The 27,835-nt window shown below is 36.0% G+C and overlaps 2 long non-coding RNA genes and 1 pseudogene across 3 annotated transcripts; 2 read left to right on the top strand and 1 right to left on the bottom strand.

Annotated features, from left to right (window-relative positions):
* Nucleotides 1-364: 364 nt before the first annotated feature.
* Nucleotides 365-928, top strand: LOC148854732 (uncharacterized). The gene is made up of 2 exons (XR_016113396.1): nucleotides 365-493; nucleotides 596-928. It is a non-coding gene; the product is annotated as an uncharacterized LOC148854732 (long non-coding RNA).
* Nucleotides 929-4,433: 3,505 nt separating this feature from the next.
* Nucleotides 4,434-11,761, bottom strand: LOC148854731 (SUPPRESSOR OF GAMMA RESPONSE 1-like; annotated as a pseudogene). Its single transcript, XR_016112651.1, has 7 exons — nucleotides 11,564-11,761; nucleotides 8,103-8,244; nucleotides 6,314-6,500; nucleotides 5,685-6,222; nucleotides 5,419-5,526; nucleotides 4,855-5,256; nucleotides 4,434-4,738 (listed from the first exon to the last, which is right to left on the bottom strand). The product of XR_016112651.1 is annotated as an SUPPRESSOR OF GAMMA RESPONSE 1-like (transcript).
* A 490-nt stretch (nucleotides 11,762-12,251) lies between these two features.
* Nucleotides 12,252-18,955, top strand: LOC148854730 (uncharacterized). Its single transcript, XR_016112295.1, has 2 exons — nucleotides 12,252-12,491; nucleotides 18,629-18,955. It is a non-coding gene; the product is annotated as an uncharacterized LOC148854730 (long non-coding RNA).
* Nucleotides 18,956-27,835: the final 8,880 nt, after the last annotated feature.

The following is a 27,835-nucleotide window of genomic DNA, read 5'->3' as shown; positions in this document are numbered from 1 at the left end:
ATTTGTGAATTGTGGTTGATTTTGAAATAATTTGTTTCTTTCACTTCTTGTGTTCTTGTTATCAGAAATTTGTGTTTAGGTCCTCTAGGATATGTTAGTTGACCCATTAGTTTTTGGTTGTGGGTTGATTTTCCATGAATTAGTATGCTGGGGTGAACGATTTCACATTGGTCAGAAAGTGTTCAAGGTTAATTATGCATAAGCACCTGCTTAACATGATCTGTAGCGTGTTTGTCCCAACTCCCAACTATGTTTTGCATTTCAACATCTTGTTTGGGTTCAATATTTGTAGGTTGGTAGGCGTGACTGGGGATTTCTTTCACAAAATTCTGTTAAATCTTGCAGACCAGTTCAGCTGTTATAATAAATCCAACTTCCACTTGTGTCGTGTTAGGTTGAGGGGCCTTTTTGTTTGAGAAGGGAAGTTGTGCTAAACAAGGTGCTGCCTAGGTGATAAGGTGCACCGTCTAGGCCACAAAAATCACAATATAAGGTGCCTTATTATAATACGTTTACTGTGATTGCACTGTAACATATACATTGTTACATTCTGTCGTATATTATATATTATTTATAATTGTGTACTGTGTTTTAGGGTTTCCTATTGAAATAAACAAGATCCAAGGGCTTTGAGAAGAGAAAAAGAAATAAGGAATGGAAGGATAAAGGGTTTATTCTTCTTCTCTCATTTTTTTTTTCAAAAACTACTTTTTCTCATTCTTACATCAAACAGAACAAAATAGACGTGGGGCTCTGCCCTTTCTTCTTTCTCTACTTTCATTACTTTTCATCTTTAAATTTTTATGTTTTTTTTTTTTTAATTATAACATTCTTGAGTTGTTAATTAGACATGAAATTGCTCTATTAAATACTTATTATACTATAGTTTCATGTTTAAAGTATTTAAATTAATAGATTTCAAATGCTATTGTCTTTTAGATAATGATGATATGCTATGTTTAGAGAGGAAAATCAATCTATTAGTAGAAAGTATTTCCCTTTTTTCATCAAATTTATATACATGCTGATTGGTATGTAAAACTAGGGAAGTAAGCTAGAATTGAACTTTTGTCTTGTAAAGCTCTATTGCTTAGGCATCCATTGTTGTTTAGAATTGCGTATATGCCCTAACAACTATGATGAGATCCAAACATGATTGGGGACCTGCCATGGTTGATCAATATTTGTTATCACTGTATGATATGTCTTAATGAGCTGAATGAGCATGCAGTTGTCCGTCAAACTTAATGAACCAAAATTGGACTTATCACGTGCAAGGAATAACAGGGAAAGTAACCTACCATTATACCCTTGTAACAAGTGATGACTCTTATCTGTCTCTAGTCAAGTCCTTGCATCTTTAATGATGGCATAAAAGACAAAATTCAAATTTATCATGATGCAACAATCTAAGATTTGTTTTTTTTTTCCTTCCTTGGAAAATAAAGATCAAAGATTAGTTGTTTCACAATTAATAACAATTTCACAATCAAAGAATTGTTTTTCATTGTGAAACAACTAATCTTCAATTTTATCAAAGAAATAGAGATGAACAACACATTTAACCTTTCATGTGATTGCACAACTGCAAAGTGCAAAGGCTGGTTTGTAGTGCAGTGCAACTTGGGAATTTGGGCAATGTTGCTTTGTTTAGAATGAACCCTTGACAAAACTTGGAGATAAGCAGGGACAAGAAGGACATAGTGATGCTAATAACAGAGAAAGTGTTTGCATGTTAAGAGAAGATAGGAATGATTTTTTTTTTGATCAATAACAGAAAATTCAAATGATTAAGGAAAATAATACAACAGAGGGAAGCTAAAGTATCTTAACTCCCCACAACTGTCAATCTATACCCAAAATACAAAATCAGTTACAACTGGGCTCAAAAAACCGAATTCCTATTCACCCCTTCCCTAGCTAAGCCATCTGCAAATGAATTTGCACTTCTCTTTACCCATGTGCATTGAACTTCAATGTCTTTGGTCAGCCATTCAAATTTCCTCTTTTCATTGCTGTAGTTCTAGATCCTAGTGTTGTCTTATTTTAACCAGCTCACTACTGACTCATCTATGATCAGCTTGTTTAAATGCAAATCTTTGGCCCTTTGAAACCCCTTTCAGAGCTGCTAATATCTCGGCTCTCAGCGAGTCTCCCACTTCAATTGGACCAGAGAACAAGGCTAACACATTCTCTTTTTCATCCCTTATAACTCCTCCTATTCCAGAAAGCCCTGGATTACCTATGCTGCTGCCATCAAAATTCAATTTGGTAAAACCAAGAGGTGGGGTGGGGGATCCAGAAGGAGCTTAAGACCTTCCTGACTGAAGCTGAATTTGCAATTTCCTTTCACTTTCTAATGATCATGGACCCAGTTACCATAATACAGAGGATAAAGAAACAGATTGGCTGATGCAGTCGTGATCTTAGGAGACTTGGACAAATCATTACTGGTGTAAGTTAATAGAGTTGACTGGAGAATGTGAGAGGCAGGTGAGGGGTGAGATGGTCTGTCGGGCCAAAAAAAAAAAAAGAACAAAACAGTATACTATATCACAAGCTAGATGCCTAATTTTTTTTTTTTAATTTATATATGGCCTGACGCCCCAAATACTTTTTTGATGATCACCCCAAACAAGAAAAGAAGATAAAAAAAAAAAACTTTTCCTAGCTGTGCTTAAGGTTCAAAATATTAGTTTTGCAAAGCATACTTGTAGTATGATATGTATCACGATACCATTTGGACAGGCACGAATAAGAAAATTCATATAAATCCCAAAAATGCATTGATAAGGCTAAATCCGAGGCTCAAATGACATTTGAACCACCGAGATGCACATAATTAAGAGTTCAGACATGCATATATGACTTTGGTAACTGCTCAAAGTTTATAAAATTAATTTAAAAACTGAATTTATGCCGTTTTAATAGAAAATTATTTGTGTCTAGTGGTGAGATTTGCACTCGTTAATCGTTATGTGTAGGACTAGGACTAGGGTAGGGATCTAATCTCTGTAGTCGCGTATTTTGTATTAAGAGAACAATATCCATAGAGCTAATAAGGCGTTTACAGATGAGTACAAGAGTGCGGAGGTGCATCTTTTGCAGAGTGGATTCGCTCATACTTTACGAAGGTTTGCTTGTTGGGTCCTGATGGATTCTAGCAAAGTACACATGCTAATGAATAACGATATCAATGCTTTATCATGGTGCGTGTTACAACTTACAAGAAACCAATGAAGCTCGCAAGATTCATTCATACACATTTTAGATGATTCAAAATAAATTGGGCAACCAATGCACATTTGCAGGCTTGCTATGTTTAAACTAGTGCATCATTCCAAAGATGCAGAGATTATAAACAAAAACTTGCTGAAGCAATTTTGACTAAATAAAAACTAGTGCTTCAGTGAGGATTTGTCTATTTAACAAATCGGAGGTACATGCATCCTTTTTCAAATTGCAATAGTGCGTTTCTGCAAAGCCTTTATATGAGTGTGTTGATAGCATGAAGAAGCTTAGGTGCAGCCAATAAATTAATTAAATAAGATCTGTCTATGAATTAAATAAATGTGAGAATGCTGCTTGAGTTTCTTTGATTTTATCTGCTACATGCCTAGGGTGTTCACGGCTCACTTCAATGACTGCTATTAACATTTAACAACCAGGGTGACCCACAGATGCAGATGCACGAATCCTTTTAGAATTAGGATCAAGTGCCCCTGCAGGAATGCATGAATACAACCGAGTTCACCTAACCAGTAACCATATGGGGTCCGTTACAGAGGTGCATGAACCAACTAGGAAAATGCTACTGAAACTTCTACAGGAGACGATGAATTCTTTGTAAAAGGTTATTTTGATACATGACGATGCCTACTGAACCACCACCCTCCAAGAGGCAAAAGGCCACTGTAATGGTGGTCATATCAATGATGCGCGGGGAAAGTTTTCCCTCTGGATGTTCTTTCTTTCGTGTATATCTAGCAGACTGGCACAGTATCACATTCTACAAGACTACAACCTAAAAGTATACAATCTTCTGAGAAAGGCAGGCATGCTGATTTAGCGTCTGTTTGACATTGATGCTATTGCTCCAGAAAACAATGATACATCAGTGCCACATTGAAAAAATCAGTGTTGCAGGAAATATTAATATGTTTAAAACCGTTTTTTATTCTCCAAACCACACTTTAGAAATTGAGGTGTGATTTGGAGCAATGCCGAATTCGATGTTTTCTCAGATTGGAGCTCATTGCTGCCAATAAGGACATGATATGACAGTGACGTGAACTTCATATAATGGGTACCAGTGCTAAAAATAGATATGGAGCAGTGGTATCAACAGGTATTACTGTTGCTCTAAGAAACGTCCCACCTGGCAGCAACATTTTCAAACAAAAAAGAAGACACTGTTTTCAATCCACACATCAGCAGCACCAATGCCAAACATATACTTAGTGATTCATCAAGATTTTTTTTTTTTTTTTTCTTACAGCAACATTACAAGTGATTTCACCCAAATGCAGTATGATGTGTTTTTGGTTTCTTCAGAATAGCTGTTGTTAAAGCTGTCTTCTCAAATGCGTTAAGCTGAAACAGCTCCAGTCGATAACAAAAAATATTACAAAGTTGCAAATCCACTTGACCATCATGAAGTTGAATTGGCATCCGTACTCCATTCCTTTGCCACCTTGGTCCCAACCCATGGGGTAGAGCTGTCTTGTGATTCAAATTCCTACAAAAGCAATTTTGAAATTCTTTAGAATCATAGGATTATAATTAGACAGTAACATTCAAAACTTCCATATAAAGAAACATTGTATAAATGGATAGAGGGGGACATAAACATACAAGCTGTCTCAGCCGGAATTCTGGAGGTGTATCAAACTCAATATTAGCAGGATCAATAATGCTCAAATTCTGGCACTCCTCCAAGTCCTTTTTAAGACCACCTGCACCTATGAGAGCATAATCAGATAGGCGGGGTTTTTCCTTTCTTTCTTTGCCATCTCTATCCCTACTGGAGGTCTGGCTCTGAAGAAGCTCATCACATAGAGATAAACCTTCCACAAGCTGCTGAGAATCTAACAGAAACTGTGATTCACCTTCCCACCATTTTGGATCTTCCTCATTCTGATTATCACGATCATACACCACGTTATTATCATGATCTTCCACTTTGTGGCAATCTTGATCAGTAAACTTTTCCAATCCAGTTTGCATCTCATCTTCCAAGTATCTTATCTCAGGATGCTTAAGTGAAAGAAGAAAAAATGAATGAGTAAACAGTTCCAATCATAAGCAAACCAACATGAATGAATAAGCAGGAACCAGGAAGGAGAAAGGGGTGGGACTTTGACCAAAATTTCAGTGACAAAACATGGGAGCAGAATTCGACAAATGAATTTTATCTACCTGGGAAGATGGTACCAAGCAACTATATGCAGGTTCTTTTCCAATGTCAAGATCAGAATGCCACCTTTCATGATCTTCTCCCCTGTCAACTTGATTATTAAGCCCCCCCTGCCCAGGTGGCCCCCAGCTTCTACAGATCTTGCTGCATGGACCTTATATTGCAGAAATAAATAAATAAATAGCAGAGATTAACAATCCTAAATGACCTTACATGAAAGGTGTATGATATATGATTGATCCGAATAATTGCATGGTGAATAGATCACACTGAAAAGTTCTAAATAATTTCCTTTTTCCATTTATTCTTCTCTTTTCACCTGGCTGCAGGGTTGAATACAATTAAATGCAGGTTCTTGTCCACAATCAGGATCAGGATGTAGTCTTTCAGCACGAGGGGGATCAGGGATCACGGATTTGGGAGTGACTGGATCTACTTTTCCAATCGCTTCATTCATTATATCTTCTTCAATTTTGTCACCCTGCTTTGCCTGTTGCTGATAAAATATTTTAGAAACAACAAACTCTCCATCCTTCTCATCCTCTCCTGTTCCAATGTGATATTGGTGCATCACCCAATTAGTTTTCTCAGGTTTTCCACCTTGGTCATGCTCATATAGAGAACCATTATCTTTTTGCACCCTCTTTGCACCCCATCCAAAATCACAGGTTTGGTTTTCCCAGTCTTGTGCCAACGGACATCACCAAGGTCATCACCTAGTATTTTCCTTCGCTTCCTTGTTCCTGTGTAGTAAGCTCTGATTGCTCTATGGAAGAAGTGAGATACACTTCCATCTTGCTTAACACCTAAAAAGTTGAGAATTTTTTTTCCACAAAAGTCAGTTGGAAGTAACAGAGGATCAGAGAAGAGAGAAGTATACATTAACTTGTGATTGACCTGGTAGGTTCTGAGGGTGGGTATAACAGATTCCATCGTCTTCATCAACAATTGGAATGAACTCATCAATAAAGGGATGAGGTTTCACACTGGTTCCACCAATTTTTGCAAGTAAATGCCAAATAATCTCTTGATCAGTTGGATCAAATTTCACGCCTCTGGGTAAACCTGGCCACTCCTGGGTGATCTGAAAACAGAAAGGTAATACTTAGGTTTTGACTCCCATTGGGAGCTGCCAAACTGGAAAAGAATATATAAGTTAATCTTATTTTTACTTCTTTTTTTTTTTAGAAAATTTAACCAAATTTCATTAGAAAAAAAGTACATGAGAAGATGTACAATACAGGGGGTGGGGGGCAAAAACTTATAGACTAAGCCTATCACTATACCAAAAGAGCACCAAATTTAGCTAAGCTATCTGCAATGACTTTTTTTTTGATAAATGAAAATAATCTTGTATTTAAATGCAATGGCTTATTTTTACTTCTCCATTTTTTCCTTTAGTATTGATCAATAGTGCATGGTATAAATAATAAATAATCAAATTGAAAATGATATTCCATTTACAAGATATGAGATGCTTGATGAATTAAAACAAGAAAACAAGAAGATAGAAGTAGACTATTATTTTCTTAGTTATAACACTGTTACAGCTAAGAAAACAAAATGCAGGGATGGAGGACAAACTTGATAGATATTTCTCTATTCTATATCAATCAAAAGATCAGAAACTCCTGGTTGACTTGCTTGGTTCTTGCAGCTCTTTCTAAGAATTAAGATCAGAATGCAGACAAATATATATTTCTTATGCCAGTGGCTACTATAAATTCCACAAACTTGTTCTATCTACTATAACAATCAAATTACTAATACACTTTCTTAATTCAAGAAAGAAGTACATACTTCTCTCATTTGCATAAACCAAATCCTATAACAGAATCTCAAGAACCAAAGACTTTACTACTAGAATTTGTACAGATAATGCGTGGTACCATGGTATGAATACTAAGACACATGTCAGCAAAATTTTCCACTAGTACCTAGTCAAAAGGGACACGTACAAACAGAAGAAAGTTGATCAGGAGCGTAATGGTAGAAATACAAGGAGTAACTTAACAAGCTGAATCATCCACCATCTCATTGGCAGGTCCAGGTACCACTCTTAACAGGCTTTTTCGCCTAGACACCATAACCATAGGTTCCCTAATAAATGTTTTGTAGAGGTCAAAAGCCCTCTGTAGATCCTGAAAATCATCCAACCACCACTTGGCAGTCATCCTCCACCTGAATACCAGACCAGCCATGAGACTAGGTCTATTCCAGACCCTTTAAGAATTTACCTCTTAATGAGCTTCCCTCTCCTATAGGGCATGAAAAGCTTAGATTGATGTTCCCCAAATGATCCTGAATGCACTCCGGCCCAATTTTCCCTGGGTTTCCAATTAGCCATCAAAGATTGAACTTGATTATCACTTTATCAGGACGTTGCCAAGAGTGAATTATGTCTTCTCTGTCCATGCATCAGTACTGTCAAGAAAATATCATGTGCTTTGACAACAATTTTATCATGTTGTTGTAAGATAAATAGCATGTCAATATAATTTGAGTAAATGCCACAAATAGGCATATCCCATATAGAATTCTCATGTCCTGGCATCTAAATGTGGTAATTATGATCTATATATATCAAGAAAGGAAAACCACCAAGATCACTAACTAGAGTCTTGTTGTCCACATAGAGGAAGGCATGTTAATTATCAGAAAACCCATGAAAGTTAAGGAACCATACATCATTGTTATCTATCACATGGTTACAGTTTGGACAGGTTCTTGTTGGATTTGTTTTCCATTTAATGTTTCTAGGATCACATGTTGCAGATGCATTTTTTATTTTTGTTGCAATTCTTTGTCCATCAACCAACCACGATGTTCTGCATGGTTTACATAAAAGAATGATAGTCAGCAATCAAAAGCTACTCTAATGACAATATTTAAAAAAATATATTAGTACATGCTACTCTCCAGAGATCATGAACTTAAACTTTAAGCATGTTAGGCACAGTAACCAGAACTGTAGATGACATATTAACAAGAGAAAAATTTTCAGATGTTCAAGATCCATTGAAATTTCAACTATTTATGATAAAACGTGATTTTTATAATAAGAAAAGGAAATTTTATTAAAACAAAAAAAAAAAAAACAGAATACAACAAAGAGCATTGAGGGACTCAAATATTCCAGTAAAACAAAAAATCCATTGAAGTTGGGTTCATCACCAAATTCTCCCTTAAATACAAAGACATAAACTCTACATAAAAAATCAAAAAAGAAGAAAAAAATATCAGCTGCACATGGAAACTAATTATCCAGTTTCTTTATTTTCAGTATATCTAGACTAATTACAAGGGGTTATCTTTAATGAGGAATGTTATGAATGTATATACCACTATCATTTTTCTTTCTTTTTTTTTTTATATATTTCACTATCATTTTTCATTTGGCATACAATTATTGTACACATTTATAGAAGCCTAATCTCAACGGCCAGTTCTTTGAAGGTATCATTAAAAGAGTTAAAAATTCATGGTAGATGTCCTACTTATTTCTTTTCTTTTTTCCCTCAAACATAATGCTCTTTTAACGTATGGAAATTGCTAAATCTGCATAAAACTAGGGAGGACATGAAAGCTAACACCGACTCAAAAATAAAACTCAGAATGAATGCAACCATACACACTACTTTCCTCAAGGTATTGAATCAAATTCTCCAATTAATAAATTAGTTATTCATCATCATCCAAGCCTTATCCCAAGTATATGGGGTTGGCTACATGAATCCTGTTTCACCATTCAGTAGCATATTAGTTATTAGTTGGAGCAAAACAATCAGATACCTACAAAGACAGCATATTAGTAGTGTTATGGAATGGGAATGAATATAGCAGTTATTAGTAAGCTGGAAATTTTTTCCATAGGGCTTAATGCACAGACATCAGACTTATGGAACGGGAACGAATATCTTACTTGACATACAAAAGCAATTACCGACTCTTGGTCCAAGCTATTTGGGTCTTGTGAGGGTTGGACTGGATACAGACATAACCTTCAAAATTTTCATGCATGAAATGGGTATTCTCATATTTGAATCCATACTTTTATGTTTGTTAGCTGTCATTTTACCATTACACCAAAAAAATGGTCCCTAATGTCTATCAACCCAACTCAACTCAGCCTTGTCCCAATTGTACAGAGGGTTACATGAATCATCAATAGTTAAAAATAAATGTCAGAAATACAAAAAAACAATGAAAATTAATCATAGTTTTCTGCTGGAGGCAATAACAAAGCATGCACCAAGACGAATTGTTAGCTGCTGCAATTACTTCTTCAGATCATCCTTCATTCAGTGATACCATGAGATAGGAATAGATAGCGCAAATACCAATCCTAAGGGTAAGCTTATGATTTTTAATGTTACTTGAAACCATGTTTGAAAAGAACATGGTCCTGGAGCTGGAAAGGATTAGTAAGAAATTTTCTTGCTTAAAAAACAAAGAAAGCATAGAAATCTCTTAGTATAAAACACTTTCGCTAGACTAAAAAGGAAGTATCTTTGGGATAGGACCAAATAAGAAGCTGCTGAAAATCAAGAAGACTGTAAGAAGATATTGTAACTTGTAACTTGTGAGCTGGTTTGGACTTTGGTCTTATTTTTGAGTTTAAGTGTATTTGTGGGTTTTTTTTGAATGGTTCTTGTCCTGAATTGGTCTTTGATTTTGAGTTTTCTCTTTGGGCTATTTTTTTGGGATCTCTTTCTGTTGAGAGGTTTCTGTCTTGTGCTGGCAATGTGGGCTCTGGTTTCTGATGATCTTGTTGAGGCTAGGCTGGCTTAGAGTTTTTGTGTTTTGAGCCATTGGAGTGATGTTTTGTTCCCCTTCTCTCTTCTTTTTTTTTTTTTCCTTTTAATAAATTTTTATTTTATTACCGAAAAAAAAGGTCTCTAATCATATGTAATTTTGATGCGCCAACTGGGAAAACTCAAAACATGTCTTGCAAGAAAGGGCTCAAAATAAAGGTGGTAAGACATACTTTATAGACTAAAACACAAGGCAATCTGATCATTTCAACATAGATGAGAATACCTGACAACCATTAAGAAATCTTACCATAGTCTTTCTGCAAAACCATGCCCAAGGCTATCAGGTTATTAACAATTTTCACTGCTTGTGAGATGACACAAAACTATTGCTGATAATTCCTCTAGCAAGTTAAGAAAGTTGTATTGGTCCACTGGAGAAGTAAACTTTGTACTTAAGGCTCAGTTTGGAAGGAGTACAAATGCAAATTTGTAGAGTGTAAAACCTTGTATTTTGTATGTATTTGCACTCTACAAATTTGCATTTGTACTCCTTCCAAACTGAGCCTAAGGGTAATCCTCAAGACTTCTCATTTGTCTAATTTCTTCGTGATTCGTGAAGCTGAATCATCAATCATCATAAGTAAGCATAATGAAACAAGACCTAATCCAGGTAACCATATCAAACGATTCCATCCTTTGTAGGATAATGGTGAATGGTATAGGCCTCTTAGAATCCCAGCCAAGAAAAAAGCATTGGACCCCATTTTTGTTTACCCTCCCCCCTCCCCCTTCTATCATGTTTGAACGAAATGGGTTCTCTGAATATGAAACATAACCACAAAACCAAGGGGAACCAACACTTGCAACCCATGACCTGCGCGAAAATTTGATTCGAACTACTCGATCAGTCCAATTCTAAAAAGCGGATACTTGACAAGGATCCATGCGTACTGCAACCGTTCAGGATTCACTGTGAACAAATCCCTTTTTTTTGGTGAACTGCAGACAACACTTTTGAAGGCAGTACAGCACTTCAACTACCCAAAAATTTCTACTTTTTTTTCAAAATGAGTCAAACAAACATGAAAAGGAGATGATTATTGTTAATGGACTAACGATCAAATTCAAAGCAAAGGGAATATCCCATCAGAATTCACTAAAAAGTTGAAGCAGTATCTAAGAATGCCATAATGGAACAAAGAAAACGAAAAAGAAATATCCGTAGAACGAAATGAGCTTTTCCATATTGTTTTATTTCTCTATCTCCACGCTGATCAAATAAAATCCACTAAAAAGTAGTTCAAGTAACCCGTCTGTAGTATTACTCAAACACCGAAATATTCAGAGAATAGAAAACGCAGACGGAGGGAAGGAAAGAGTGAGAGAATACCCAGCCATTTTAGAGAGATGGGTTGCACCTGCGCAGGTCAAGCGTTCAAAAGCATCTGCGTTACCATCCTATTCCTCTTCGTCTTCGAGTGACGCAAGTGGGTGAGAGGAGGAGAAGACTTCAGTCTTCGGTTTAGTACACTTTTAAATTGGAGAGAGAGTCAGAGAAATATAAACAAAGTAGCAAACTCACCAGTGCACTCGCTTGGTCATCACGCGCCCTCAAGTCACTCAAGGCGCATACGATTACAAATACATACAGTCGCACATTGGGAGAATTCACATCTATACCTCACGGTATATCCCAACCGTATATTGAGAACATCTTTGAGATGTGCGTAAAGGGCGTTTGTGGGACACGTTTTATGGGGCGCAGATGTGATCTCATATTAGGAATTTTTTTTTTGTCATTCGTGGGTAGGGGTGAACACAATTCGGTTAAAACCGAAAAATTAAACCAAAATTTTGGTTGACTTAATCGATTTGAGTTCGGTTTTTCTATTTTTCGGTTTTTAGTTTCGGTTACTATGTTTGCTAAATCGGTTAATCAAATTAATCGATTTAGTTTTATTATATATTATTAATATTATTTACAAATATACAGTATAGACGGAACTTCGGACTCGAATTTGGCTATATGCCAAATTTCCTTATTAAGTTATAACGTAAAAGACTCAAATTTTCTTATGAGTCACGAAAACAGTGGAAAACAAAACAAGAAAGAGTACTCTGACTCTTCGTCTTCTTCCACGTCCTGAGTCTCCTAACGTGCACAGACCACAGCCCACACAGAGTCAGCTTCACCGCTTCGGGCCTTCGGCAATCGGCAGTTCGGATTTCGGTGCTCACAGTTACAGAGTACAGAGGCTCTTCGGCAGTTCGCAGTTCGCCAGTTCAGTTCTTTTTCTTCATCGGCTTACCGGCGCTAGGTAACTCTGAAACCTTCTTCTTCTCCATCGAATCTCGACTTCTATCGGTTATAACATCCGTTTTTATATCAGAACATCCTCCAAGGTCGGGGACTTGATCTCTCTTTTTCTTTTGATAAACTGAGACTTGCTCTCTCTCTCTCTCTCTCTCTTTTGTTTCATCTCTGTTGTATCATTTCCCTGTCATCGATGTGCTACCTCACAAAGATAAGCACTATTATCTTCCCCACCTTGAAGGAGATTAAACCACTGAAATCCTCTTAAAAACTTTGTTAAGAGTCTGCTTTTTTTCTTTTATTTTTCTACTGAGTATAGGGAATAAAATAAAAACTTTGTTAAACTTAACATGAGCAGCTTTTGCAATTTTCTGTCAGTTTTCACAATTTTCGGTTTTAATCGAAAATTTTGAATTAACCGAAAAAATCGGTTCGATTTGTTCGGTTTAACCTAAATTCAGTTTCGGTTCAGTTGCCACATTTCATAGTTCGATTTCTGTAAATTCGATTTGTTTGGTTCGGTTTTAAACCGAATAAATCATTTGCTCACCCCTATTCATGGGTAGGGGGGTGAGAAAAAAAAAACAAAAAAATCGAACCGATTGAAAAATTGATTAACGGAATCGATCGATTCGGTTTCAATTCAGTGTTTTAAAAAACCAAATGTACCAGTTCGGTTTCGGTTAACCAATATAAAAAATCGGTGGTTAACCGAACCGATCGATATACATATTTTTCTTTATATTTTATATATTATAAATTAATAAATATGCATTATATATAAATATATATTTATAATATATTATATATTATTTAAAATATAATATTTTATATATTTATAATTTATATTATATATATATATATTTATAATATATATTATAAAAACTAAAAAACCAAAAAACCAAATTGATGGTTAACTAAATCGGTCAACCAGTTAACCGACTGGTTTTGGTTCAATTCCAACTTCTAATTTCCAAAAACTAGTACAACTAGTTCGGTTAAAAAAAAGGCCCATGATTTGGTAACATATATGAACATCTTCAATCTGCTGACCACAATACATTAATTGTTGGTCATGTTCATTTAGTTACACATTTGAAACTTGCAATACAAAATATTAGGGCTGCAAGTCGGGCCGGGTTAGGTCGGGTTGAGGCCAATCGTAGCCCAATCCTAAGTTATAAACCCCAACCCTAACCCTAACCCAATCCGATCTTCAACTTGACCAACCCAACCCTAACCCTAATCTTAACTAAACTCCTTCAACCCTAACCCAACCCGATCTGACTCGAAGTCGATTTTGTGTTGGGCCCAGTCCAACCTTCTTCCCATCCCTTAAAACCACATAAAATTTCTCAATTTTAGATCTTAACTCAACTTTCACTACATATATTAATCCTATGTTTCATTAGTATTTGTTTGTTGATGTTTTATTTTTTATTTTTTGTTCTTTTGGTACAAAATTCAAAACAAAAAACAAGTGTTAGAAATGACTATAGTTTATTATGAGTTATGACTTACGATAAATCTTTCTTGGGCGGAAAACAACATAAAGGAGATGAACGAATAAAATTTTCAAAGAACATAAAATAATGTTATTAAGGTTTTAGTCTTTCTGATTATGATTAAGTGAAGTGATTATCATAAAAGAAATGCATGATGTTATGTGGTAGGGACTATACAAATATCATGCATCTAAACAAATCAATGTATTTTATATATGTATAACATATATTTAAAATGACATGTACTATAGAGTTGGGTTGGCTAAGGGGTCAACCCTAACCCAACCCAAAGTAAAGTCGGGTTCATGAATTTCAACCCTAACCCTAACCCGAACATCAACCCAACCCAACCCAATTCAATTTTTTCGGGTTTGGTTAGGGTTGGGTTCGGACCAACCTAGCTCAAGTTGCAGCCTTACAAAATATAAGGGATGTTTCCAATGTGCACGGCTGAATGAACATGGCCAGCAATGTATTGTGGTCAGCATATCTAAACTTCAGTTTGAGTATTGAGAGCTGTTGATAGTGAGTTCAAATTGGCTCCCCATATGATGTGCCCCACAACGAGTTTAGATCTGTTGGACACCCCACAATGTCCCACAGATCAATTCTGATGATAATATCATTGATTCTTATATTATCATTAAGAGATGTTTCTAATACAGGACAGGAATGTGCTGTGAGACATTGTAAGGCGCAGATGTTAACTCTACTGCAACATGATCTACTTTGGAAAATGTTCCCAATACACGGGTAGATGGTGGAGCCCGTGCACTCTCATTAATAGTTTAGATACTGCCGAAGCAGCAGTTGACATGTAGGATTTTTATTGACAAAAGATTCAGACTCGTTGAAAAATTGGACTTCGGCTTGGTCCTGATCCTGGATAATTGGACTTCGGGTTGGATTAAAAAATTCAAGCTTGATCTAAATTCATGTTGGACTTGGGTTGAAGACTCAAGTATCTCAAACCAACCAAAGCCTGTACCAATTCAATATAAGTATGATCCAATACGAGGCAATCTGAACAAATACGTACATACATATATACATTTTATAAAAACAATCTTTCTAATTATAATAAAAGAATAATAAAGTCATAAGGATTCATTTTTTTATTATTAAATACAAATATAGTATACGAGTTTTGCACTGAACTTATTCAAAACATTGCCTAATAGAAAACAAACCACATACATTTACAAATACCTCTTTACTCTTTGTTGGAAATTGAGTATGGTTGTATTGATGATGGTTTACAAAAAGGTATGGTTGGAAAAGGTATATAGTGAACCATAATATTAGAATTTTTTTTTTTTTTTTTGGGGGGGGGATGGGTGGGGGAGAGAGTGTTCACATTGTTTTACTTGGGGTGAATACTCCAATGTTTAAAGAGTTTTGAGAGAGCTAAAATGCGAAAGAGCAAGAGAGTTGTGAATACTAAATCATGTGTACCTTCTCTAATCATTGGGATGCCTTTATATAGGCATAGGTTGCCGTGGGCTTCATGCTGCATGCCTAAAATCTCTAGGGGAATATGACTTACCAACCCACCTCGCTCGGATGTAATTTTCACGTAAAAGTGATAGAGCTCACCTGGTTGCCTCCAAAGTGGGCAGGGCAGGAGTAAGCTCCATTGATGGGATGACGTGATCCCGGAGGATTCAAAGAAGATAACCCACTCATGTTAGGGGTCAGCCATCATGTCTTACAGGTCGCCAACTACGCTTTGGCCAGGTCAGCGTAGAGAGGTTGCCCTTCATGTTGAGGTCCTTAAATCAATCCTGCGATGACCGACCTAGTCCTACGAGGGGCGATTTGGTCTTGAGATGGCTGACCTAGTCCTACGAAGGGCAATCTAGTCCTATGATGGCCAACTTGGTCTTGCGATGAATAACCTAATCTTGTGATGGGCAACCTGGTCCTATGATAGCTGACTTGGTCTTACAATGGGCGACTTGGTCCTATGATGGCCGATCTGGTCCTACGATAGGGGACCTAGTCCTGTGATGGGTGACTTGGTCCTATGATGGCCGATCTGGTCCTACGATAGGGGACCTAGTCCTGTGATGGGTGACTTGGTCCTGTGATGGTTGACCTGGTTCTGCGGTAGGCGACCTAGTCCTATAATGGCCAATGATGGCCGACCTAGTCCTGCAATATGTGACCTGGTCTTATGATGGCCGACCTGGTCCTGAAATGGCCGACCTAGTCCTACGATGGGTGATTTGGTCCTAAGATTGCCAACCTGATCTTGGGTTGAGGTGCCTACATGGTGTTGAGGTGTTAAGCAACAGTTTAAGGCTGCCATGTGGTACTGATGCAATATCACTGGAGGGTCAAATCGCCCCTCATCAATTTTATTTTTAAAAACAAAAGCAACTGCCACATCAACAAAATTATATTGTTTTTAATGATGTATTAGATGTTTTGTTTTTAAAAACAAAACCGACCAAATTGTCGAAGACTCCCTTAATGTGCTAATTAGTTTGTTGTTAAAGTCTGTAATTGTAATGAAGACCTGAACATAGCAGTGATCGTTTTCAGCCGGGCCTGTAATATTTATAAATTATATATTTTATACATACATAAATATATGTTTTATTTTATATAATATGACATATTGTATATAAATATCATAAAACGATGTATATAATATATTGTATATGATATTTATATAAATTATAACATATATTTTTTACTTATATTACATGTTATATATTTCCAAAAAAATGTTATATAATATAAAATACTACAAAATTAGATATTATGCATTTAATGTCAAAGATGCAAAGCCCAACCCCACCCAGTTCATGATCACCCCTACCTGAAAATTTGAACCTTATATTCACCATGGATTGGAGCTGATAGTGACCCGATAGTTCATTGTAAGCCTGATGCTGTTCATTTCAAACGGCTGAGATTTAATTCATTACTTCATATTAAAGCTAGAAGGCCATTCTACCAAAAAAAAAAAAAAAGGCTAGACCATATGTTTTATGTTATATATTGGAATAGACTTACTACCCACTTACTTAAGAGGTGCAATTTGGGTGTCCTCATTTTTAAGTTTTGTTAAATTTTAAATGGGCCTGATGCGGATTAAAATCTTCAAATAGGGCACCTGAGTTGCACCCATCATTTAGTTAATGGACCACACTACCATTTAATGTTTTAAAAGCCCAAAAGCAGAAGCCTAGAGTTGGGCTTGAATAGTGCACTTTGTGCTGCGAAATGATTTTGGTAAAATGTGTTTTTATGTCATGGTTTTTTCATTTAAGGCTCAATTTGGAGGGAGCACAAATATAAATATGTACAGTGCAAATATATACAAAATACAAAATATAAGGTTTTGTACTCTGTATATTTGTATTTGTATTCCTTCCAAATGTACTGTACATATTTATATTTGTACTCTTTTTACAAAGTCAAGTAGCCACTTGTTTATTTCCACTATAGAACAAGTTAAACCCTAGATTAACATGATATTATAGACCCCTTACTTTCAAAATAAAAGTATAAACCCCAAGGGTGATCATTTTCAGCCTGGCCCAGTCTAAAAATTTTGGGTTTGGGCCTAGGTTTTATGTTGAGGCCCAGCCTAAACACATTTCTAAATATGTAATTTGTACATAATTTATACATATGTATATATTCTATCTTATGTTATATTGTATATTTTACATACAAATATTATAATATGACACATGTAATTTATATTAAATATGTAATGTTGGACACAGGCTCATAATCAATAACTTACTAAAAGTACAAATAAGTGAATAACTGAGTTTTTTTTAATATCTTTTATCTTAAGCATTTATTTAAGGATGGATATAACATTGAATAGAATGGAATGGTGAAACAGGATTCATGTAGCCGGCTCCAAATGGTTGAGGTAGTCGACTCCAAATAGTTGAGAAAAAAGGCTTAAATAATGATGATTTTACTTATAATATTCTTTTGGTTTCTGCAAAATTCCGCAATCAATTACAATATATTTAACCAAGTATATTTATAAATAGGGCCATATTCATCCATTTGCATATTTTGATTTTAATTTTTCATTTTCTATAATATAATGGGGTTTCCTCAAAATTTATATGACCTTAATGCCCTTTATGTGATTTTTCTTATAAAGAGACAAGCTTTAATTATTTAAGTAAAACTACAATTCTAGACCTAATAAAGAGACTAGCTAGATGTAGACCTAAATCTTCTTGTTGTTGTTACTATTATTATTAATAATAGTATATATTCTTTGTTTTTGTTTCTTTCTTATTTTTCAGTTTTTCTTCTCACATTGATATGCCATTTAATGAAATTTATACTTATTTCACGAGGATCGTGGTAATTAATTAATTATTAATTAAATATTAGCATCGATTACCATGAGACCTAAGGAATGAGTTCCAATGGTTTTAATTATTATTTCGGGCAGGACTGTTTTTCTCGTTTAGCTACTTTATTGATTGGTGGGGCTGGTGGATTAACCAGGAACAAATTCTGCTCGGTGCGGGTGAAGATGCTTTGGAACTCTCTGCTATTATGTTTTGAAATATTTGGAAAGCTAAAAATGGATTTGTATTTGAGTCTATTTCCCCAAACCCTTTTAATGTTCTCTTGCTGTTCGCAGGTTGAGCATAGAACTGAAGAGAGATTCCCCTCCAAAATCAACGGACTTTTCTCGTATAAAAAGCAGGTGGGCAAGCCTTTCTTTCAAAGATGGATGGAATGTGAGGGGTGTATTGCAATGACAGATGGAAGCTTTGGAGCTGGAAATAGTGCTTTTGGTTTTTAGATCTCTGTCAATAGAAAACACCCATTTTTTGCTAAATATGGGCATTGTAAAGTATTGTCTGCTCTCTATGCAGAGGCCTCAGCAGTTCAAGAGTGTGTCTTGTTCATATATGGGCCGGGACTGAGATCTGTTAATATTTTCTGTGACTCCTCTACTCTTGTGACTGTTATTTCCAAGAGATCTTTTGATTGCGAGCCTTCTATCTGGCCAATCCTTCATAGCCTGTTTGCTTTGAAGATTTTCCTGGCAAAGAGGGGGACTCAATTGGGGCAGCGCATAAGCTGGCTGCCATGGGAAATCATGGTTTTCAGGAATTCTGGAGGCATCTTCCACCCTGGATGCTCCCACTTTTTAGTCTTGAAGATGTCTGATGTTGCGGTGAGGAGTTCTGATCCTCATTTGTTTTTTGTGTTTCTTGGGCTCTGCGTGTTTTCTTGTTTCTGTTTATTTTACCATCTTTTCTACCAAAACAAAAACAAAAAAAAGAAAAAGAAAAAGAAAAACGGGTTGCCTACAGAGCGCGCTGCGTGCACCCCACATGTGCCCCACAGCCCATCCCCTCCGTGCACGGGAGATGTTCTCAATGGACGGAGGGGATGAGGTTGGTTTTGTTTTGAAAACGAAAATAATTATCTGTTAAAAAACAATATAAATTTGCTGATATGACTAACCATATAATTGAACACTTCTTAAATGTTTCGTTTTTGCTCTAGAAAACAAAATCACATAACATTGGCAAACACCTCCTTAGTCTCATTGTTCTAAAAAACCTAAAATTTGTATGTTTTTTTGACAATCAATAGAAAAAAAAGTATTTATTTAACCCCTGTACTAGAAATTTAAGATGCCAACTAGCATATTGATAAAGTTTCTGGAGGCAATGCGGGTGATCATTTTCACCCCAGCCTACAATATATAAATCTCATATGATAACACATGTAATATATACTATATTGTATATAATTCTTTACATTTATATAAACTATAACATATTATATGGTACATAGTATTACAAAAATGAAATATAATGTATTAAATGGCATAGACCCAGAATCCATGATCTCTCCTACCTGAACATCTAAACCTTGTCCTCCATGTTCATTGTAAGCCTGATATTGTTCATATCTAACGGTTGTGATTTAATTCATGAGTGTGCTTATAGAACTTTCTAATAGAAACAAGTAGGCCATATCGCTTATGTATACATTGGACCAAATTTACTATCCACTTACTTAGAGGTGCAACTTCTTTGTGGTCGTAGGTGTTGTTAAATGGGCCAGTTCATAGGTCCAGGCCCATGAAGTATAAAATTTCTAAGTAAGGTATTTGAGTTGTACCTAGAGGTGTGAATCGGACCGTGCCACTCGTGGGCTGGGCTGGCATGGTATAATTGAGCTGGACGGCACCGTGTCGTTTACAGCCTCCATGGCCCATATATATATATATATATAATAGTATATAATATATTAATAAAATAAATAATTGTATATATCAAAATTCATATAAAATAAAAATTTTAAGATATTCTCTGTTAAATCCTGTGTTTGTAAAGAATGTTTATCATTCCTAGAATCTTTGGCAGATGATGAAGCAACATCTTCGACCCTTTTTCTCTGGATATTTGGGACCCTTTCGAGGGCTTCCCTTTCAGCACAACCCTAAGCTCTGCGCCTGATTCGGCTCGGGAAACCTCTGCCTTTGTCAATGTCACATCGATTGGATAGAAACCCCAGAAGCACACGTATTAAAGACTGATTTTCATGGGCTAAAGAAGGAAGAAGTGAAGGTAGAAGTAGAGGAGGGAAGGGTCCTGCAGATAAGTAGAGGAGCTGGGAGCATGAAGAAAAGAGCGACAAATGGCACCGGGTGGAGAAGAGCAGTCAGATAGCTGGAAAATACAAAGTTAGATAAGGTGAAGGCATCCATGGAGAATGGAGTGCTGACTGTAACGGTCCCCAAGCAGGAGGAAAAGAAAACCCGAGGTGAAAGCCATTGAAATCTTTGGTTAAAGCATTTCAGAAGCGCAAAATGGTGGAGTTGGTTATTAGTTGAGAGTGTGTTTGTTGTGTGCTTCGTCTATGTTTGGGGCTTTCCGGTGTGGTCCCTTCGTTAAGAATTTTCATTTGTATGTGGGATTCTGTGAGTAAATGGATTGACGAAAGAAAGTATGTAGAAAAAAGTGATTTTGAGCAATGAAACAGAGATTTGGATTGTGATTTCCTCTGTTAAGTGATTGGGAACCAGTGATTAGCTTATAAAACCTGGATCCTACTTTGCTAAAATGATTTTAAGTGGTTGATAAGAGTGTATTTGCTAAGATTTTCCCCTGTTAAATGATTGGGCTCTGTTTCATTTTTTTTTTGAGAAAGAAAATGATAAACAGTATATTTTATTTTTAAAGATAATTTTAATATTTTCAAAAATCTTATATCACATATGAGATCAGGTAATATACATAACTGATAACTGCCGGTCTATTAACCATATATCTTAGATTGTTGCATTTCGGAAGTCTGGGCACTGTCTTGGAGTAGTAATAAATTGGCATTCAAGCCAAATTTGGGAATTTTTCCTTTTCATAAGTCATAATGCATGACCCCACATATTCCTGCCAAAGGGTGGTTCTATGAGATCTATGCGTAGAACTCCTCCGTTTTCCTCAGTTGTGGCAGTTCTCCGCCCTGAGATCTGTGCGTAGAACTCCTCTGTTTTCCTCAGTTCCGGCAGTTCTCCGCCCTGAGATCTGTGCGGAGCCTCCGTTTTCCTCAGTTCTGGCAATTCTCCGACCTGAGATCTGTGCGTAGAACTCCTCCGTGCGCAGAACTTGGCTATGAGCTCCTCCGCCCTAAGATCAATCCCTTCTTCCTCTTCTCCGCATGGCACCAATTCGGAGTTTTGCATCGTTGCAGATCATCCCTGAAATCGGTTGCAGAGCAGTTGCAACTTCTCCTGGAAAACTTCTTCTTCGCCATTTTCAACTGGGCTTTGGTAGATGCGGAGGTCCAGACACAATACCGTTTGCAGAGCAATTGCAGAGGTCCATCTTCTCCATTTTCAACTGGGTTTTGGTAGATGCGGAGGTTCAGACGCATTGCAGAGCAGTTGCAAAGGTCCATCTTCGCCATTTCAACTGGGTTTTGGTAGTGTCATAAAAGCAGTAGCAGTTGCAGAGGTAACCGTTGGACAGATGGGTCTTATCGATGAAGCGAACGAGAGAGAGAACCAGCCTTATCGATGTAAACACATGCAGCCAGAGACGCGAGTAACAGTTGGACAAAGACATGCACTCGGAAAAGCGAGTAACCGTTGGATAGAGAAAAGTAAAATTTACATCTATAATTTCGATGTAACATGGATTATCGGTGTAAAAACAATGAGAGTGGAATTTTACACCAATTTTCCGTGTAAAATTACATCCTTACCAAACCAAACATGTATAAAATCGAATCGGGGTATAAAATCGAATCGTGAATGGCAGGGAGTAATAACTGTAATAAGACAATATTTCACTGTCCATTATTATTATTTTTAAGCGAAAAAGAGAAAGTTTTAATGTAGGATAAGAAAATGTTCCATCACAAAATTCACGAAGTTAAAACCATAAATCATGGTTTTCAAAGATGGGATTGGATGGTTGGATGGAAAAATTGGGAATATGTCACGTGATTGATTTTGGTTTTTCCCTAAATTAGAAATTGTTTAAATGGTTTTGATCATTTTTTTATTTTTTATTGTTAGAATGGATCGACTATTTGACTTGAATGATCAGACTGTTTGACCCAATAACCAATCCCCTGACCAGTTCTATCTTCAGGACAATTTTAAAAACCATGCTATAAATCACAAAAAGTACTGCTTCTATCTAAAAACCGCTTCAAACAGATGGTCTTTTTCTTTGTAAAACCGATCAATGAAGGGAATATGTCAAATGATCGATTTCGGTTTTCCCCCAAATCAAAAATTGATAGAATAGTTTCGATCATTTTTTATTTTTTATTGTTAACATTGATTGACTGTTTGATTTGAATAATTAGATTGTTCGACCCAATAACCAAACCCCTCACTAGTTCTATCTCTAGGTCAATTTTAAAAACCATGCCATAAATCACAAAAAGTACTGCTTCTATCCAAAGACCGGTTCAAACAGATGGTCTTTTTCTTTGTAAAACCGATCAACGAAGGAAATATGTCAAGTGATCGATTTCGGTTTTCCTGCAAATCAGAAATTGTTTGAATGATTTTGATCATTTTTTATTTTTTATTGTTAGAATGGATCGACTGTTTGATTTGAATGATCAGACTGTTAGACCCAATAACCAATCCCCTGACCAGTTCTATCTACAAGTAAATTTTAAAAACCATGCCATAAATCACAAAAGGTACTACTTCTATCCAAAGACCGGTTCAAACAGATGGTCTTTTTCTTTGTAGAACCGGTCAATGAAGGGAATATGTCAAGTGATCGATTTCGGTTTTCCCCCAAATTAGAAATTGTTTGAATGGTTTTGATCATTTTTTATTTTTTATTGTTAGATTGGATCGACTGTTTGACTTGAATGATCAGACTGTTCGACCCAATAACCAATCCCCTGACCAGTTCTACCTCCAGGTCAATTTTAAAAACCATGCCATAAATCACAAAAGGTACTGCTTCTATCCAAAGACTGTTTCAAACAGATGGTCTTTTTCTTTGTAAAACCGGTCAATGAAGAATAAGACAGGTGATCGATTTCGGTTTTCCCCAAAATCAGAAATTGTTTGAATGGTTTTGATCATTTTTTATTTTTTATTGTTAGATTGGATCGATTGTTAGACTTGAATGATCAGACTGTTCGACCCAATAACCAATCCCCTGACCAGTTCTATCTCCAGGTCAATTTTAAAAACCATGCCATAAATCACAAAAGGTACTGCTTCTATCCAATGACCGCTTCAAATAGATGGTATTTTTCTTTGTAGAACCAGTCAATAAGGGAATATGTCACGTGATCGATTACAGTTTTCCCCCAAATCAGAAATTGTTTGAATGGTTTTGATCATTTTTTATTTTTTAATGTTAGAATGGATCGACTGTTTGAGTTGATTGATCAGACTGTTTGACCCAATAACCAATCCCTTGACCAGTTCTATCTCCAGGTCAATTTTAAAAACCATGCCATAAATCACAAAAGATACTGTTTCTATCCAAAGACCGCTTCAAACAGATGTTCTTTTTCTTTGTAGAACCGGTCAATGAATGGAATATGTCAGGTGATCGATTTCGGTTTTCCCCCAAATCAGAAATTGTTTGAATGGTTTTGATCATTTTTTATTTTTTATTGTTAGAATGGATCGACTGTTTGACTTGAATGATCAAACTGTTTGACCCAATAAACAATCCCCTGACCAGTTCTATCTCCAGGTCAATTTTAAAACCATGCCATAAATCACAAAAGGTACTGTTTCTATCCAAAGACCGCTTCAAACATATGGTCTTTTTCTTTGTAGAACCGGTCAATGAAGGGAATATGACAGGTGATCGATTTCGGTTTTCCCCCAAATCACAAATTGTTTGAATGGTTTTGATCATTTTTTATTTTTTATTGTTAGAATTGATCGACTGTTTGAGTTGATTGATCAGACTGTTCGACCCAATAACCAATCCCCTGACCAGTTCTATCTCCAGGTCAATTTTAAAACCATGCCGTAAATCACAAAAGGTACTGCTTCTATCCAAAGATCGCTTCAAACAAATGGTATTTTCTTTGTAGAACCGGTCAATGAAGGGAATATGTCGGATGATCGATTTTGGTTTTCCCCCAAATCAGAAATTGTTTGATTGGTTTTGATCATTTTTTATTTTTTATTGTTAGAATGGATCGACTGTTTGACTTGAATGATCAGACTGTTCGACCCAATAACCAATCCCGTGACCAGTTCTATCACCAGGTCAATTTTAAAAACCATGCCATAAATCACAAAAAGTACTGCTTCTATCCAAAGACCGCTTCAAACAGATGGTCTTTTTCTTTGTAGAACCGGTCAATGAAGGGAATATGACAGGTGATCGATTTCGGTTTTCCCCGAAATCATAAATTGTTTGAATGGTTTTGATCATTTTTTATTTTTTATTGTTAGAATGGATTGATTGTTGGACTTGAATGATCAGTCTGTTCGACCCAATAACAAATCCCCTGATCAGTTATATCTCCAGGTCACTTTTAAAACCATGCCATAAATCACAAAAGGTACTGTTTCTATCCAAAAACCGCTTCAAACAGATGGTCTTTTTCTTTGTAGAACCGGTCAATGAAGGGAATATGTCAGGTGATCGATTTCGGTTTTCCCCCAAATCAGAAATTGTTTGAATGGTTTTGATCATTTTTTATTTTTTATTGTTAGAATGGATGGACTGTTTGACTTGAATGATCAGACTGTTCGACCCAATAACCAATCCCCTGACCAGTTCTATCTCCAGGTCAATTTTAAAAACAATGCCATAAATCACAAAAGATACTACTTCTATCCAAAGACCGCGTCAAACAGATGGTCTTTGTCTTTGTAGAACTGGTCAATGAAGGGAATATGACAGGTGATCGATTTCGGTTTTCCCCCAAATCAGAAATTGTTTGAATGTTTTTGATCATTTTTTATTTTTTATTGTTAGAATGGATCGACTGTTTGATTTAAATGATCAGACTGTTCGACCCAATAACCAATCCCCTGACCAGTTCTATCTCAATGTCAATTTTAAAAACCATACCATAAATCACAAAAGGTACTCTTTGCATCCAAAGACCGCTTCAAACAGATGGTGTTTTTCTTTGTAGAACCGGTCAATGAAGGGAATAAGTCAGGTGATCGATTTCGCTTTCCCCCAAATCAAAAATTGTTTGAATGGTTTTAATCATTTTTTGTTTTTTAGTGTTAGAATGGATCGAATGTTTGAGTTGAATGATCACACTGTTCGACCCAATAACCAATCCCCTGACCATTTCTATCTCCAGGTAAATTTTAAAAACCATGCCATAAATCACAAAAGGTACTGTTTCTATCCAAAGACCGTTTCAAACAGATGGTCTTTTTCTTTGTAGAACCGGTCAATGAAGGGAATATGTCAGTTGATCGATTTTGGTTTTCCCCGAAATCAGAAATTGTTTGAATGGTTTTGATCATTTTTTATTTTTTATTGTTAGAATGGAATGACTGTTTGACTTGAATGATCAGACTGTTCGACCCAATAACCAATCCCCTGACCAGTTCTATCTCCAGGTCAATTTTAAAAACCATGCCATAAATCACAAAAGGTACTGTTTCAATCCAAAGACCGTTTCAAACATATGGTATTTTTTTTTTTAGAACCGGTCAATGAAGGGAATATGACAGGTGATCGATTTTGGTTTTCCCCAAATCAGAAATTGTTTGAATGGTTTTGATCTTTTTTTATTTTTTATTGTTAGAATGGATCGACTGTTTGACTTGAATGATTAGACTGTTCGACCCAATAACCAATCCCCTGACCAGTTCTATCTCCAGGTCAATTTTAAAAACCATGCCATAAATAACAAAAGGTACAGCTTCTATCCAAAGACCGCTTCAAACAGATGGTCTTTTTCTTTGTAGAATCGGTCAATGAAGGGAATATGTCAAGTGATCAATTTCGGTTTCCCCCCAAATCAGAAATTGTTTGAATGGTTTTGATCATTTTTTATTTTTTATTGTTAGATTGGATCGACTGTTTGAATTGAATGATCAGACTGTTCGACCCAATAACCAATCCCCTGACCAGTTCTATTTCCAGGTCAGTTTTAAAAACCATGCCATAAATCACAAAAGGTACTGCTTCTATCCAAAGACTGTTTCCAACAGATGGTCTTTTTCTTTGTAGAACCGGTCAATGAAGGGAATATGTCAGATGATCGATTCTGGTTATCCCCCAAATCAGAAATTGTTTGAATGGTAATGATCATTTTTTATTTTTTATTGTTAGAATGGATCGATTGTTTGATTTGAATGATCAGACTGTTCGACCCAATAACCAATCCCCTGACCAGTTTTATCTCCAGGTCAATTTTAAAAACCATGCCATAAATCACAAAAGGTACTGCTTCTATCCAAAAACCGCTTCAAACAGATGGTCTTTTTATTTGTAGAACCAGTCAATGAAGGGAATATGTAAGGTGATCGATTTCAGTTTTCCCCCAAATCAGAAATTGTTAGAATGGTTTTGATCATTTTTTATTTTTTATTGTTAGAATGGATGGACTGTTTGACTTGAATGATCAGACTGTTCGACCCAATAACCAATCCCTTGACCAGCTCTATCTCCAGGTCAATTTTAAAAACCATGCCATAAATCACAAAAGGTACTGTTTCAATCCAAAGACCGCTTCAAACAAATGGTATTTTTCTTTGTAGAACCGATCAATGAAGGGAATATGACAGGTGATCGATTTCGGTTTTCCCGCAAATCAGAAATTGTTTGAATGGTTTTGATCATTTTTTATTTTTTATTGTTAGAATGGATCGACTGTTTGACTTGAATGATCAGATTGTTCGACCCAATAACCAATCCCCTGACCAGTTCTATCTCCAGGTCAATTTTAAAAACAACGCCATAAATCACAAAAGGTACTGCTTCAATCCAAAGACCGCTTCAAACAAATGGTATTTTTCTTTCTAGAACCGGTCAATGAAGGGAATATGTCAGGTGATCGATTTCGGTTTTTCAGCAAATCAGAAATTGTTTGAATGGTTTTGATCATTTTTTATTTTTTATTGTTAGAATGGATCGACTGTTTGAATTGAATGATCAGACTGTTAGACCCAATAACCAATCCCCTGACCAGTTCTATCTCCAGGTCAATTTTAAAAACCATGCCATAAATCACAAAAGGTACTGCTTCTATCCAATGACCGGTTCAAACAGATGGTCTTTTTCTTTGTAGAACCGGTCAATGAAGGGAATATGTCAAGTGATCGATTTTGGTTTCCCCAGTAATCAGAAATTGTTTGAAAGGTTTTGATCATTTTTTATTTTTTATTGTTAGAATGGATCGACTG

This window comes from Nelumbo lutea, chromosome 4 (assembly GCF_056320005.1).
Source record: "Nelumbo lutea isolate HS-2025 chromosome 4, American lotus-T2T, whole genome shotgun sequence".
NCBI classification, from domain to species: Eukaryota; Viridiplantae; Streptophyta; class Magnoliopsida; order Proteales; family Nelumbonaceae; genus Nelumbo; species Nelumbo lutea.
This window is presented reverse-complemented; position numbering and strand designations above follow the sequence as displayed.